This window comes from Equus caballus, chromosome 7, assembly GCF_041296265.1.
Source record: "Equus caballus isolate H_3958 breed thoroughbred chromosome 7, TB-T2T, whole genome shotgun sequence".
NCBI classification, from domain to species: Eukaryota; Metazoa; Chordata; class Mammalia; order Perissodactyla; family Equidae; genus Equus; species Equus caballus.
In genome coordinates this window covers 50,694,267-50,711,427 of record NC_091690.1, presented here as the reverse complement: position 1 = coordinate 50,711,427, position 17,161 = coordinate 50,694,267, and positions in this window count along the sequence as shown.

Sequence of the window (17,161 nt, the reverse complement as noted above, 5' to 3'; positions counted from 1 at the left end):
CAATATGTCCTTTAGACTCAGCTGAGGCCTTTTAGTTTAGGGATATTGTGAGACAGTGCAAACCCAGCCAGGGAAATAGGGCCACTGTGCCACTCTGAAGCCTTTCCTTCTCCGAGACTGTGTTCTTGCTGGTACCGTTTCAGCATCCCCCACAAGCCATGCAGTGTGGAGCCCAGGTAGCTGATCACAGGTTTCCTTTCCATATGCTTAGATGTACGGCACATGATGTGGAAACTTGGGGAGAAGGAGTAACAGCTTCGAGGTTTAAAACAGCAAGGGGAACAGAATGTTTTCCCTTTTTTTAGTGTAAACTTATGAATTGGAGGGGTTTCATTCCAATGGACACCACAGAATTGTTCTTTTGAGGTAATGGGTTGTTTTTCATCTTTTGGTGGCAGTATTCCTATACATTTGTGAAAACTCATGAGACCACCTGAAGTATTTTATGTATCTTTAGATATGTATTATGTATGATTACTAGAAAATGAATAGTACAATTGCTTTCACGTGATAGAAGAGTGTGAAGGTCTCCTGAACCTGCATTTTAATCTGTTCAGATCTTTCCACCACTGTGGGGTCCTTCTCAGGAAGGTTGCAGGACTGACAACAAGGACTCAGTCCTCAACAGGCCTGTTTTGCAACCCTGTCATCATTATGAAAACACCCCCTTGGGTTGCACCTGCCCTTAGCTCATACACATAACAGGAGTGACGTGAAAGTGCTCCCAGACTCTGTCTTTGAGTGTAAATCAGGTTCATTGACAGGTCTTTGGAAATACCACGGTCTAAAACATGAAAGTGTATCCCAAGCAGAAGCTGCCTGGGACATCCTTATTCCCGTGCAGCATCATCAGATCTCACTGCCATCCATAGACCATCTCCAGCTCTTCATTTCCCCACTCAAGCCTACTCTGTGCCTGCTCACTTGGAAAAATCTTTAGAAATCCACACATGTCCCACTCTGTACATTTTCTCTGAGGCAACAGGAGGGGGCTGTGAGCTGAGAGGGTGACAGAAGCAGTGGTAGAAACCATGCCATGAGCACATTCTCTCAGCCACAGTGACACAGCCATCTCAAATTTATCATATGTGCTTGCTTGCTTATTCACACGATACTTAGAGATTGACTTATGTTGAATTGAGAAACAAAAGCTCTGGAATGTTTGAAATAACATTGCATTAGTGTCCCCCTCCCCACAGTCCTTCTCAAAGATGCCTTAGCAGCCTCTCACTGATCATCAAAGCATCTCTAAACCCCCATGGTGGACATAAATTACCCAAGGCATTCTTGTACCAGAAATATTCTCTTCACAGGGTGCTGCACACAATTAGAGAAACCACTGCTGGCAACTGACATAGTCTTTATGTAAATGGAGTCCCTTCCAGGGCCTCAGTGGAGGATGCTCCAAGCCAGCTTCCCCTTTGGCTTCGGTCCTGAATGCAGGACCCCCCAGGCTTTCTAGTCAAAAGCCTCCTTATCAAAGAGATGGGTATTTACAGCATGGAGCCAAACATTGCTGCTCTGGAATATCCCATGAGCAGTCAGGAATGTTCCGTTCTCTGATGTAATCAATTCTGAGGAGATCGTTCTCATTTTAGACATAGTGACCACTTTGAGAGTCACTGAGGAGCACATGGGTGACCAGGGTGTTCATAAACTTTATGGACAGTGTGCACCACCACACCGGACAGAGTCCACTGCAGAGATGCTGCCTTTTGTCGCTAAATCAGACAAGCCGTCCTTGATCAAAGAATGCACTGAAGCCTCAGAGTGATCAAACAGCAGTCATGTTAGCAGTACCCACTTTCTTGGCCCAGTATCCAACCCGTCTGTACATTTTTACAGATCCTGGGCCGTTACCCATGATCTAGCTGTTGGTCCCACCATTAGCACCATCCCCTTATCCAAGGTTTCCCTCTATGTCTTAGAGAATTCTGGGGATATCTTGCCTCGCAGATATCCAACTACAAATCTGGCCACTCCTTACTCTGCCCTTATGAAACCTCAGTCTGCAGAGGCTGATTTTTATTGCTGGGGGTGATGAATTGACTTAAATTTCTGAGACAAATATCAACGCCTCAGACCAGATGGCATTAACCTTTACCTTATGGTCCCACATAATGTGAAACCACTTACCGAACTCTAACTTAAGAGTCTAGGCAGAATTCAAGTGATTTCCCTTCTCTGCTGTGGTTAACCCAGTGATGGACCAGTGAAGCTGATGTGAAAAAGCAAGTCACTGGTAATATCATCAATGGGCATACCTTCCAGGATGAGGAAGGGATCAGTACAGCTGATGGCAAGTAGACCTGGTAGGCCAGTCCCCCCATCCCCGGGGCTCCTTGCTGTGCTCAGACCATGGTAGAACTTGATATGGACAAATCACTCATGCCATCGTACCTTAGCCTGCTGAAGCCAAAATGCAGGGACTTGCCAAGATGTTCCAGATTTATTGATATTATCAGCTCAATTCTGAAGAGGAAGTACTGGGCTCTCGAAAAAGTTGTTCAGTGGACATTTAACCTCTTGTGCCACCACAGGCTACCCCCTTCCTGGAATGGTCTAATGGCCTCCTCAGGCCAATTTGCTTTCTTCTCAATGGGCCTTCCTGCTGTTGGAGGCATTGATTAGACTCAGTCCCAGTCTTCGGGGCTCATTGCTTTGCTGTCATTGTCAGGCTCACTGGCACCTGATAGTTAGGGACCTTTCCCTGCTGGACATTCCTGACAGAATGGTCACTCCTACAGGTCTCTGGTTCATTGTAACAGTGCACCCTGTCCACCACTGTCGTATCCCACTGCCAAGTCTTCCCCTCACATCACCTGTGGACTGTGTGCCCTGCATGTCGATACTTCATTTGGGGCACCTCCTTCAAATCCCCTCTGGCTCATCACATACAGATGTGCTGTTTTCCTACCATTTGCACTCATGTGCTCATTGTCATGGGAGTCACTGGTAGTGACCTGGTAGCACATGAAGTCATTCATCAAACATCCTTCCTGCCAATCAAGAAATGTCCCAAACACTCAAAATTTGTGTAGGAGACAGCTAGTGTTTGAGATGTCTCCCTGAAGGAAAACCCCCTGGCAGCCGTGGTAGGTGCTGATTGGTTGGCTTTGAAGTATTTATTATGCATCCAGGCAGAGCTCTCTTCCTCTTAAGAGGGCTGCCTGTGGTTTGTGGGGAGGAATGTGGCAGGATTAACACAACAATGAGACAACAGATTAAACTAATATCACTTAAATATTTGAACAGGAACCCTTCTTACATGTTTCTAGATCCCTCCACACATTTGGATGACTCGATTCAAATGGTTTTTCGAGGCTTTGTCACCTCAAACATAGTATGTTTGCACTTTTCACATAGCTGTTAATATTCAAATCAAATTTATTTGAGTAGTGGCATCATGCAGTCAACCAGCCTCAGGATTGAACACTAATAAAGACACTGACCTCATTTTGGACATTTGACTCTCAATCAGCTGTATACGCCTGCTCACCCTGTTAGGATCACAATGGTAAACAACTTATGAAGGTTGACATGTGCCCCTTTGCCATTTGTGTCTGCAGATGGGAGGCTCAGACCTGTAAAGCCTGAAGCCTCTAAACCTACACTTGTTAAATGGCCAGCCTGTGATCCTTTGCACAAGCCACATGAACAAGCTTCCCTTCGCCCTACTATCTGTAGAAAGCATTTTGGAGTAATAAACTTTTTTTTTTTTTTTAAAGATTTTATTTTTTTCCTTTTTCTCCCCAAAGCCCCCCGGTACATAGTTGTATATTCTTTGTTGTGGGTCCTTCTAGTTGTGGCATGTGGGATGCCGCCTCAGCGTTGCTCGATGAGCAGTGCCATGTCCGCGCCCAGGATTCGAACCAACGAAACACTGGGCCGCCTGCAGCGGAGCGCGCGAACCTAACCACTCGGCCAGAGGGCCAGCCCCTGGAGTAATAAACTTTTGTATTAACTTAATGCATGTGGCAACATAGTCCTGACGTCTGGTCTGAAGGTAGAGTATTAATCCTACCCCTAAAATGGCAATGATGAAACAGAAGGTAACTCATGGAAAATGTCATTGTCATAATGCACAGGAGGTCAGTGTAGGGAGTTCTTAAAAGATGAGAATAAGAAATCCAAATGCAGAGATCCCTACATGATAAGATTTTTACATGTACTGGTGAGAAAAGAAAAACTTTGGAACCACCCACATGGCTTTAGCAGTAGATAAGTAAATGAAAATGATGTAGTCTCCCAAGGGAAAATACAGAGCAACAGAAGTGAATGGATGATTTGTTTTCTGATATGAAGAGTCTGAGTGGTGATTCTCATCTTCACAAGAAAAAAACTGACGAACCTGAAAAGCAGCACCTCTTCCTAGATCCATCAGTGACTTGAGATGACATGGCAACCAATGACCTCAAAATGAGAGACAGGTGAATATAGAGGATTACCACTTACTGGGAGGAGAAGTGACTGCAACCAGCCACCTCTAGGAACACAGAAACTTTTAGGGATGAATTTGCCAACGTGTGGACTAGTCTGAGAGTCCAAAACATTCATGCCTCCATTCTTAGGAAACTCCCCCAAATTCATTGTTTTTTCCTGTGCTATAGGGCCACTTTTGGAAAAGAAAGACAGTCCTCTAAATACCCGTCTGTTGAACTGTTAGAATCAAAGTAAACAAAGCTACACCTAAATAATAAAGGTGTTCACTTCAATTGTGCTGGCAGAGGAACAACGCATAAAGAATCATGACAAATCATAACATGGTGTCACAAAAAGAAAAGGACAATTCTCCAGACACTAAAGAAATTCTCAGAAAGTTGTGATGTATCTGATAGAGAATTCACAATAGCTGTCATGAGGAAACTCAAAGAGCTACAAGAAAACTCAGAGAGACAGTTCAGTGAGGTCAGGTACATAATTAATGATCGGGAATACTTTACCAAAAAGATTGAAACTCTAAAGAAAGAATGAGGGCCGGCCCGGTGGCCCAGCAGTTGAGTTCACATGTTCTGCTTCTCGGCGGCCAGGGGTTTGCAGGTTCGGATCTTTGGTGCGTACATGGCGTGCTTGGCACACCATGCTGTGGTAGGCGGCCCACATATAAATTACAGGCAGATGGGCACGGATGTTAGCTCAGGACCAGGCTTCCTCAGGAAAAAAGAAGACTGGCAGTAGTTAGCTCACGGCTAATCTTCCTCACAAAATATAAATAAATAAATATTAATTAAAATCAAATTCTGGAGCTGAAGAACTCAACAAATGAGATGAAGAATGTAAGAAAAATCATTGGAAATAGAGTAGACCATATGGAAGAGAGAATTCAAAAGCTCAGGGGTGGGCACACTGGCGCAATGGTGAAGCTGCACATTCTGCTTCGGCGGCCCAGGGTTTGCTGGTTTGGATCCTGGGTGCAGACATGGCAGTACTTGGCAAGCCATGTTGTGGTAGCCGTCCCACGTATAAAATAGAGGAAGATGGGCATGGATATTAACTCGGGGCCAGTCTTTCTCAGCAAAAAGTGGAGGATTGGTGCCAGATGTTAGCTCTAGGCTAATCTTCCTAAAAAAAAAAAATCAAAGGTAGAAATCTAGAAATGATTCATGTGAAAAAGGAGAGAGAACTAAGATTGTTTTAAACATGAAGAAACTCTATATGAGAACTGACTGCTAGAAAAGGCAACATAAGGGTAGTGGGAATTCCAAAAGGAGAAAATGGGGAGAAGCGAGCAGAGAACTTATTTAAGGAAAGAATAGCCGAGAACTTGTCAAATCTGTGGAATGAAGTAGACATACAAGTCCACAAGGCTGAGACTCCCTAGTTATCTCAATGCAAAATGGCCTTCTCCAAGACACATTCTATTAAAACTGTCAAAAGTCAGTGATAAAGAATTTAAAAGCCAGCAAAGAAAAAAAGCCAGTAACCTACTAAGGTATCCCAATTAGACCATCAGAAGATTTCTCAGCAGAAACTCTGCAGGCCAGGAGAGAGTGCAATGACATATTCAAAATATTGAAAGATAAAACGGCTAGCCAAGAATACTCTATCCAGCCAAGTTATCCTTCAGCTATGAGGGAGAAATAAAGGCTTTCCCAGACAAAGAAAACCTAAGGAAGTTCACCACCACTAGACCTGCCTTACAAGAAATGTTGAAGGGAGCTCTTCCACCTGAAGTGGAAAAGCAAAATCACTCAAAACTTTGAGTAAGGTGATAAATAGAACCAGAAAATTGCACAGGTATTTCAGAATAGGGTGTGAAACACTTAATTATAAAGATTAAAGGATAAAAAATAATTAAAAATGTCTATAGCTGCTTCAATTTGGTAATGAACTCACAACGTAAATTGGGATAATTTGTGACAAGAAAACATAAAAGGGAAGCAGGAAAAGCATGGAAACAGTATAGGCAAATGAAGGTAAACTATTAGCAGAAAAGTCTATTTTGTCTATGACATGTTTTATACAAATCTCATGGTAACTAGAAAACAAAAATTTAGAGCAGAGGAACAAAGCATTAAAAAAGAGGAAACTGAGAAAAACGTCATTGGAAACCACAAAGTAAAATGGCAGACAGAAACACAAGGGAAAAGAAAAAATGGAGATATAGAGCAATTAGAAAACAAAAGACAGAATGGCACCGGTAAGTCCTCCTAGGTCAATAATCAGCCTAAATGTAAATGGATTGACATCACCAGTCAAAAGGTCCAGAGTGGCCACGTGGAGTAAAAGACATGACCCAACTCTCCGCTGCCTCCAGGACACTCAGCTCAGCTCTAAAGACAAACACGGGCTCAAAGTGAAGGGGCAGAAGAGGAGCCTCCAGGCAAATGGCAGCCAAAAGAAAGGGGGTGTGGCCATGCTGACATCAGACAAACAGACTCCAACCCAAAACAGTAACAACAGAGATGGACATTATATACTGATAAAGGGGCTAACCCATCAGGAAGACATAACAGTTAATAATCTATGTGCACCCACACGGGAACACTCAAATATATACAGCACCCATTAGCAGCTCTCATGGGAGAAATTGACAGCAATGTGATAATAGTAGGGGATTTTATCCCCCCACTTACATAAAGGATCTCATTTTACGGCCCTTGTAACCCAACACTGGGCTCTCCAACAGGGCATCCAGTGGAACTTTCATCTCCCCTATGAGGCAGAGGTCTCTGGTGTTTCTGAATGCCACCGTGGTCTTGGAAAATCCTGGCTCATTAAGTTTCCAGGAGGTAAACAGACTCCTAAATGGGCTTCCTTGCTGCCAGGGGTGCTCATCACTTTAAACTCTAGGCCACACGGCCATCATTCTGACACCAACTGGTCTCCCCCAGCCATGCTGCGGATGATTGTCATGGGGGAACCTGACGCCTTCATCTTATGGGACAATATTCTGTCGAAACAATTTTGAGTCCCCTTACACATTGAAAATGTCAAGCGTCTTTCTTTTCTTTTTTTTGGTCAGGAAGATTGGCCCTGAGCTAACATCTGTTGCCAATCTTCCTTTATTTTATGTGGGATGCCACCACAGTATGGCTTGATGAGCAGTGTGTAGGTCCACGCCCAGGATCTGAAACAGAGAACCCCAGGCCATTGAAGCAGAGCTTGCACACTTAACCACTATGCCTTTGTGCTGGCCGAAAAATGTCAGTCATTTTGTCTTCCAGTATTCATTGGCAGCCCAGTCAGGGACAGCTGGTTAGCTATGACCCCTGGTCATATACAGTCCTGGCCCATTAGAAGAACACAGACCCACTATGCTGCTGCTGGGCCACACTTCCCCACTTGGTCTGCAAATACCAGCTGAAAGTCCAGTGTTTAGTGGCTTTAGTGGCGGCTCATTTCTCCTAACCATCCCTCCCCACAGGAAGTGGCAATAATTGTATCCAGACCCAGTGAAGGAATGGTGTGGGTCACTAAAAGGGAGAAGAGGCACTCAGGTCGGTTAACAGCAGCAACACTAGGAGATGACAGCATGGCAATATGGCCACAACATGTGGCCCTACCCGACTTTGCCACCCATGAGCTCCTGACTCGCAACAGCCCCATAATCTTCACACAGGGCAGCCGTGGGCAGAGAAAAAAGCATAAAATGTGACTGCTCACTGCTGGACTTCTTCTGTGCCTTTGTGCCATCTGGGCCATGGGCTTCTCCTCCACCCCAGAGAGGCAACCCTGGAAAGCTGTTGGAACCACACAGCCCTCACCCGTGACTGCAACCCTGGATGGGGGCACGGTGCAGCCCGAGAGGGAAGTCAACCCTAGAGGGGCTGCACCCCAAATGCCACCAGGTGTGCTACTAGCCAGGTGACTCAAGCACTCTACCTTGAATGGGACTAATGGCACCAGTGCCTAAATGTCACCAACCCTCCTCTATTTATGTGCCCTACTCAATGGAAGCCATTTGTAACTCATGATAGTCAGCACCTCTCCGCCAGCAGACTAACTCCCTATGAGCTATTTCTTCTATCTTCACCAAATGTCACTCTTACTAATTGCCATTCCCTCAGTCCTGCCACTTTCCTCCCTTTGCCTTTTGATGAAACATCTCATGACTTTCTGACTTTGACAAACCAATTATTGTTCCCCAGGCTGGATTTATAAGAACGCTCACTTGAAAATGCTGATGTAGTTTGCTTTCCTGATGAGTCTTCTCTAAAAGATGAAAATATCAAATATAAGGTAGGATATGCAACTCTGTCTTCAATAGAAACAATAGAAGCTGGTGTTTCACCAACACCTACCTCTGAACTTATGGCCCTAGCCTGAGCCTGTTATCCAGCCAAAGGGAAAACTGCTAATATCTGTGCTGACAGCAGATGTGCCTTTGGAGCAGCTCATGATTTCGGCATGCTTTGGAAACAAAGAGGATTCCTAACCTCTACAGGTCAGTAAATAAAAAATAGCTCCTTTGTGTTCAATCTTGTAGATGTCATTCAGAGAACAAGGCCTTCAGCAGTAACAAAGCTTCCTGGACATTCTAAGGCAAATGTGGAGGAAAGTAAAGGTAATCATTTTGCTGATTCGGCTGCAAAAAAGTATGGCTCTTCAAGATTACAAACTTCTCTCTGGATTTGCCCTATAACCAAAATTTTCGTTCATTTTGTGAGAGATTTAAAAAATGAATCCATGGAAGGCCTTCATTTGGCTACTAGACAGGAAAAGAGGAAATGGACAGAACAAGGTTGCACGTTTCCAGGGAAGAAAAATTTATGGTCTGGTCCTAGTGGCCGTCCTGTCCTTTCTGATCACCTCCAGGAATCTATTCTAAGCTTTGTTCATGATTTAATCCCTTGGGATACTGATAAGATGTTGCTTTGAGGAAAACAATATTAGGGAACCAATACATAAATCAGCTTCAAGGGTTTATCAAAGATCCACATATGTCCCAAACAGAACCCTGGAGAGCCCATCCACAGTGCCATGGGCCATTTCCTTGACTTTCTGGGCCCTTCGAACATGGCCGTTGGACTTCATCCGACCATCAGCATCTCCAGGGTGTGAATATGCTTTAGTAATGGTCTGCGTGTTTTCCACTGGACTGAAGCATTCCCATGCTGCAGGGCACCAGGTCACACTGTGGGTAAAATTCTCCTAGAAAACATTGTACCTACCTGCAGTGTCCCCTCAGAGCCTCACAGCAATCGTGGACCTCATTTTACAGGTCAAACCCTGCAATCCATATGTAAAATCTGGCCCGTTCTACAAGATTTTCATTGTGCCTGTCGTCTTCCATCCTCTGGTCTCAGTGAAAGAACTAATGGGATCCTAAAAACTGAATGGGCCAAACTCCTAGAATCTGTTCATCTCCCATGGCTGAAAGCCTTGCCTTTGGTATTACGGAACCTTAGATCTACAGCTTTTGGAAGCACGAGCTTTCCCCATTTGAAATCACTACAGGATGACCTATGAGATTAGATCAAGGACTGTACGAGCTTGTCCACCTTAAGGGAACCATTCTGACCTACTGCAAGGAGCTCAGAAGGCTCTTAAGGATAGTACTGCCCTAGGAGAGCAATCCTTTCCCAGGGCGCTCCTGGGAGACAAAGATGGACGTCACCACAAGCTTCAGCCAGGAGACTTTGTTTCCTGCAAGACAACTTCACAAGAATGTCCTACACGCTTGGTGCAAAGGGCCATACCAGGTACTGTCGACCACTCCTTGTGCAGGAAACTACAGGATATTGACTCCTGGATTCATGTTTCTCATAAAGGCACCCTCACCTGACTGCACGTCTCCACCCACTGGAGATCTTAAATTAAAAATGTCTCCTGGGGGCTGGCCCCGAGGCTGGGTGGCTAAGTTCGTGTGCTCTGCTTCAGCAGACCAGGGTTTCACCGGTTTGGCTCTTGGGTGTGGACAACTCAGCCTTCTACTTTCACCTACACAGTACAACTTTTTTCCTTAAACAGGAAGATTGTCCCTGCTTTTCTCTAACTCCTTTCAAGGAATGCTCAAATGCCTCTAAAAATGCTCCACCCATGCCCATCCACGAAGTCCCACGTACGTACATGTGGCTCTACCACAAATGTCATCAGAGAGGCCATAGTTACTCCTGATTAATCAATGATGATGTGCAACTCCTCTCTGCAGGGTCTTGTTCCAGAGGACTGATGACATTGTAGACAGTTTAGAGAATGATACTTTTCCCATACGCACAAACAAGACAGATCATTAGCTCACACTGGTGCCACCTTCTTTGCCTGCTGATGAATCCTTGAATATTTGACCCTTGCCTGGTGTTCTTTGCCCCTTCAGGATGTATTTTCATATGTGGATATGATAGAAAACCATAGGCATATGCCTGGCTACAGAGCTGGCAAATGGGTGGTACCTGTCTCCTAGGGTGATTAACCACTGCTTTGACTAGACTTAAAGGTATCTCTCGACAAACTGATTCCACCCAGAAAACCCAAAAGCAAAGGGCCCTCTCCATTACAGACGACCGTCCTGATGAAGCTCCCTCTGAATCCGAGGATAATACTTGTGGTCTCAGTCAAGGCTGTGACCTTCCTGCCGCTTATTCAGGACGTATTGGGCGTTATTTCCTTAGGGGACTCTTTTCTTGGTTGGAAGATGGCACATTCCATTCCAACTGGACCTGATGATGAGGAATCTTACCAGAACTGTCAGTGCAGCTGCTCCCTCTACTGCAAATCAATAAGAGCACCACGGAGCCCTCAGGTGCTCCAGCTTGAGCAGTCCTGGACAGGAGGACAGCCCTGGACTCTCTCCTTGCTGCCCAAGGAGGAGTCTGTGCTCCTGCCGACAGCTCCCGTTGCACCTGCATGAATAATTCTCAACCCGTTGAATTAGACACTGAAGCTTGTCCAACTCGCTAAATCTCTGAACGGCCACTCTGACTTTACTCCAAGCTGGTTGAATTTACACTTTCCTGACGTTCTTAGGTGGCTTCCTTCTGGGCTGGGGGCTATCCTTGGGTCTAGGCTACAAATTCTTTTGCTGATTATAATCCTAATTTCTTCGCTTTTTGTCATTTTTTTTTCTTCTTTATCTCCCCAAACCCCCCCGTACATAGTTGTATATCTTCGTTGTGGGTCCTTGTAGTTGTGGCATGTGGGACGCTGCCTCAACGTGACCTGAGGAGCAGTGCCGTGTCCACGCCCAGGATCCGAACCCTGGGCCGACGCAGCGGAGCGCGTAAACTTAACCACTCGGCCACTGGGCCGGCCCCTCTTTTTGTCATTTTTAAAATGTTCATTGCGAGTACTTCTCAGTGTTGCATGGGTTCCCAAAACATCAAGGTCATGGTTGCTCAGAGACTTGAGACTATTCAAAAGACCTCTCCAGTGAGGAACATTGAGAACAAGACCATTATCGACATCTGCGGACTAGAACATGATGCCTAAACCTCGTTACCTGGCCGCCTACTTCTTGCTCTAATGTGGTCTAGAGCTTTGATTAAGTTACTCCCATGAGAGACCTCAGTTTCCCCCCTACATGAGAACTCACTTCCCAAGAATGAGCCTTCGAGGCAAAGAGGGAGACTCCTAAACATACGACAACAAAGAGGAGAGCCACGATGCTTTCTGCCAAAATGTCTCAAAAGGAAGAAACATAGATGAGGATACTGAAATGGAGTGAGATATCTCAGGACTTCGAAAATGGAGCTGGAAGGCTGCTAAGCGAGGCTTACGCACGTGCACAGGCAGGTGTGGACCGAACCTTTGAACTTCACCTGACCACACAAGCCATATCCTGGAACAATTTCTCTTCCAGAAATGAACACGCTGCTTAGGAACAACTTAAGGATCATTCACCTACTGGCGTGTCCGCTTGCTCCTTGCCAGCACTGGTCATTAATTGTTCCAGACGCCTGATGGAAGCTTGTGGGTTTGCCTTTATAACCCGCTGCTGCCTCCTTGTCCGCTTCAGTTTCTACTCACATTTGAGCTTCGACTCACATCTGTGCCTCCCAAATGGCAATTCCCAGGGCTCCAAATAAACCTCTTGCTTTTCCTGCAGTTCATGCCTTTTATTAATTGACGCCACCAATGTCCTGGGAGCATAACTTCCTTGACTAATTCATCCTGCAAAATTTTCTCCTTTTTAGAAATAATTTCTGATGCTGCCGTTTCATATCTGTCCTGAGTTTTGGAAGCCTCCTCCCAGCCGTCTGAGTCCCTGGTTCTTTCCAGAAAACATACTCAGTATGCGGTGTAGGGTGTATGTTCCCTAAATACGCAAATCTACTCCTATTTGACTTTCATCTTATGCTCCACTTTGTCGAGTGTCGTCTGATTTGATCTTATCACAATGTGCCAACCAAGATGGTTATTTGGAAAGTAATTAAGAGGTTTGTGTTGATGGCTCACTGGGTGTCATCTACAAGTGAAATCTCTGTGCTAGGACCCTCCAGGTGTTTGGGGACAGTAGAAAGCCTCTCTGAGCTCATGTTAGGAGCTGAGGGCGCAGTGCAGTGGACAGGTAGCCGCCAGAGGTCCTCCTGATTGTCTCATGGCACCTCAGGAACTTCTTATATTACAGCCACCTCATGAGCTGGAACAAGGGCAGTTGGCAGCCAAGTCTTGTCAGCTCACCACTCCCAAGGTCTCGCCTCAGTTCCACGTGCAGGGACTGAGACAATAGTGTCCTGACGTTTCCAACAGTCCAACAGTCCCACCCAGCGCCTGTTAACCCTCATCAGCAGGTACTGGGGGCGGGGTTCCGGGTGTTGCATCCTGTTCTTCCTGGGCAGCCCTGTCAGTGGAGCTGAGTGACAAGGTGCCAGGTGCTCTCGGGGCGGTGGTCTGGGAGGGAGTCTCCCCCAACATGAGCTGGGGGAGCTGAGGATGGATTGTTCTTGGTCCAAGTGCCAGACTCTCATGTTTCTTACAAAACTTCATAGATTTTCTTGAGTAAATGTTCTTCATTTGCTGTTTGCCTTTGGGACCATTTCCAGTGGCTTGAAATGCTTGTTATTAAGTAATTTTCACCAGCTGGGTCAGCAGAGCTTCTGTCACGGTCACGCCACCCTAATGCATTTAGGATGAAGCCCATTCCAGGAAATACTCACCAGTTTCAAGTAGGAAGGAAGCAGAAGCTCTAACATCCCTTGTGAACAAAATTGAGAGAGAGATTTTTATGCTTTGCAAAAAGGCATCGAACACTTCATAAAAATTACTGTTTGGAGGGTTATACAACAATAAATGGCTTCCCACCTAAAATGAATCACTCATTTGGCATATATTTATTAAAAATAAAGTCTGGTGTTAGAGTTTCTCAGGAAAACAACCAATATGATCTCTTATGTGCATGTGTGCTTATGTATATATGTCTGTTTTCTTTTTATTTAAGACAGTGACTCGGGGCAGCCCCAGGGCCAACTGGTTAAGTTCGTGAGGTGCGTGTTGGCGGCCAAGGGTTTCACTGGTTCTGATCCTGGGCACGGACATGGCACCACTCATCAGGCCATGCTGAGGTGGCATGCCACGTGCTACAATGAGAAGGACTCACAACTGAAAAATATACAAGTGTGTACCGGGGGTGCTTTGGGGAGATAATGAAAAATAAAATCTTAAAAAAAAAAAAAGAAAGTGACTCATGTGATTATGGAGACAAGGTCATGTTAAAAATCTGCAGTCTGGCTGAGCAGGCTGGAAACCCAGGGGAAGAATTGTAGTTCAAGTCCCAGGGCAGTCTAGGGGCAGAGTTTGTACTTGTTCAGGGAAAGTCTGTGCTTTTTTTTAGTTATGCTTTTTGATGAGGAAGATGGGCCCTGAGCTAACATCTCTTGCCAATCTTCCTCTTTTTTTTCTCCCCAAAGTCTCAGTACATAGTTGTATATCTAGTTGTAAGTCATTCTAGTTCTTCTGTGTGGGACGCTGCCACAGCATGGCCTGATGAGTGCTGTGTCGGTCCGTGCCCAGGATCCAAACCGATGAACCCTGGACTGCCAAAGCACAACGTGGGAACTTAACCTCTCAGCCATGGGGCCACCCACAAAGTGTGTCTTTGTTCTATTAAGAACTGCAATCCAGAGGCCGGCCTGGTTGCGCAGCGGTTAAGTTCGGACGTTCTGCTTCATTGCGGCCCGGGTTCGCCGGTTCAGATCCTGGGTAGGGACAAGGCACTGCTTGGCCCGCCATGCTGTGTTAGGCGTCCCACGTATAAAGCAGAGGAAGATGGGCATGGATGTGAGCTCAAGGCCAGGCTTCCTCAGCCAAAAGAGGATTGGCAGCAGGTGTTACCACAGGGCTGATCTTCCTCAAAAAAAAAACACCAAAAAACAGAGAATTAGTTGGCTGGCAGGAGGCTTACAAGGCTCAGAAGAAATATCACCCAGTGACTTTAGAAAATATTTCTGGGGCCGGCCCCATGGCTGAGTGGTTAAGTTCCTGCGCTCCGCTTTGGCGGCCCAGGGTTTCGCTGGTTGGGATCCTGGGCGCAGACATGGCACAGCTCATCAGGCCACATTGAGGCGGCATCCCACATACCACAACTACAAGGACCCACAACTAAAATATACAACTGTGTACTTGGGGTGTTGGGGGAGAAAAAGCAGAAAAGAAAAAAAAGAAGATTGGTAACAGTTGTTAGCTCAGGTGCCAATCTTTAAAAAAAAAAGAAGAAAAGGTTTATATAAAGGAGCCAGAGTTTGATTGAGTTGATTGTTAGAGCAATTTATGGGCCCCAGGACATTGGTGAAAACAATAGAGAAATCAGCCAGCAGTTAGTGGAGTTTACCAACTGGCTGTGGTTCCTGAAGGAGAACGAGGGCCCTCCCAATATCGCTGGCCCAGGAAGACAGGCTTTCCCCAAGCCATGTCCCCTTCTAGGAGCTGTGTCAGAGGTTCCCCTCTGTTGGGGTCATAGACTGGAATCCAGCCAGTCACTGAACAAATAAATAAGCCAATTCCAGTAAAACCCCCCAGAAGGAAGAGGACCAGTTCCTGGAGTTACTACAGTACATTACCTAAAATGTCTGATTTGCAACAAAATTACAAGACATGCAAACATACTGGGCAGAAAAACAGTAGTTGACAAAATCACGGATCTCTTACAAGGAAACCACAGTCAAATTAACTGCTGACATCTCAGCAGAAAAAAAAGGAGGTCAGAAGGCAGAGGGATAACATATTCAACATGCACAGGGAAAACACCTTTCAACCAGCAGTCCTGTATTTATCAAAACTACCTTGTAAAAAGGAAGGTGAAATAAGGAATCTATCTCCCAGATCAAAAAAACTGAGAGGTTATGTTGAGAGCCAACTTGCATGCAAGAATTGCTGGAGGAGCTCTTCAGGCTGAAAGCAAGTGACCTCAGGAGGTAATTCAAATCATTATAAGGAAATTAAAACACCAGTATAAGTGATTACGTAAGTATGAAAGACAGAATCAGTACCCATTTTCTCCTTTCTTCACTTAACTGATAACAAAGGACTTGTATAAAATACTATGTATGTAAAGTGCTGTTGGGACTGTCCTATGTAGAAAGGTACTCTATGTGTAATATGTTTGCCATTAAATGCAGAAATAACACTATGGGAGCAAAGCTGTATTGAGCTAAGAAAATGACTACAGAGGGTAAGGAAATGTGTGACAATGTATTGTTGAGTTATATCATTAATGGATATAATCTACATAAAAATACCACAAAAATGGCAAAAGGGGATCGAGCAATGTCTGAGTAATGTTTCCATGTATCACTGGAATCAAGGGAGCATAAAGCTGAAGCTCATTCTTATAAATTAAGAAGTATATGTTATGGGCCGGCCCGGTGGTGCAGTGGTTAAGTTCGCACATTCCACTTCCGCGGTCAGGGTCGCCAGTTCGGGTCCCGGGTGTGGACATGGCACTGCTTGGCAAGCCATGCTGTGGCAGGCGTCCCACATATAAAGTAGAGGAAGACGGGCACGGATGTTAGCTCAGAGCCAGTCTTCCTCAGCAAAAACAAAAACAGTGAAAACACTCATTGGAACCCTTGCGCACGGTTGCTGGGAGTATAAAATCATATTCGGGTCATGAAAAACAACATGGCAGTTCCTCAAAAAAGTACAAATTGACTTAGCATCTGATCAACCAGTTCTATTTCTGGGTAAGTACCCAAAAGACTTGAAAGTAGAGACTCAAACACATATGTGTCCCCTCATGTTCACATTAGCATTATCTACAATACCCAAAAAGTGGAAGTGACCCAAGTGTCCTTCAACAGTTGAATGGATCAAAATTCTGCCAGTGGCTTTTAATAGCTCCAGTGTCCAGATGGTGCCCATGATTTTCCCTAAGGACTAATGCCTAGGCATCATGGGGTCAACTTTGAAGAGAAAAACAACTATTTTGAGTTACTACCTGGGAATTTCAGAGTCTGACAACCCTGCTCACTCCGAAAATCTGGACCTTGAGTATGTAATAGCCAGTGCCCGAACGTCAGGATACTTGTGACCATTTGGACAGGGTTGGTGACTTTTAAGCATTTACGCCGTTGATCCCATTTTAGAGGGTTTGAATTCCCCAGCTAGTATCCATACCTTGTGACATTTGCATACTTGTGTTAAAAATGTATAAACATCTGTTATAACCTAATAATAAAAACAGAAGTAACTCAATTTAAAAATGACAAAGTTGTGCATACATGTTTTTCCAAGAGAAATAGACAAATGGCCAAGAGCATATGAAAAACTACTGGACATCATTAGT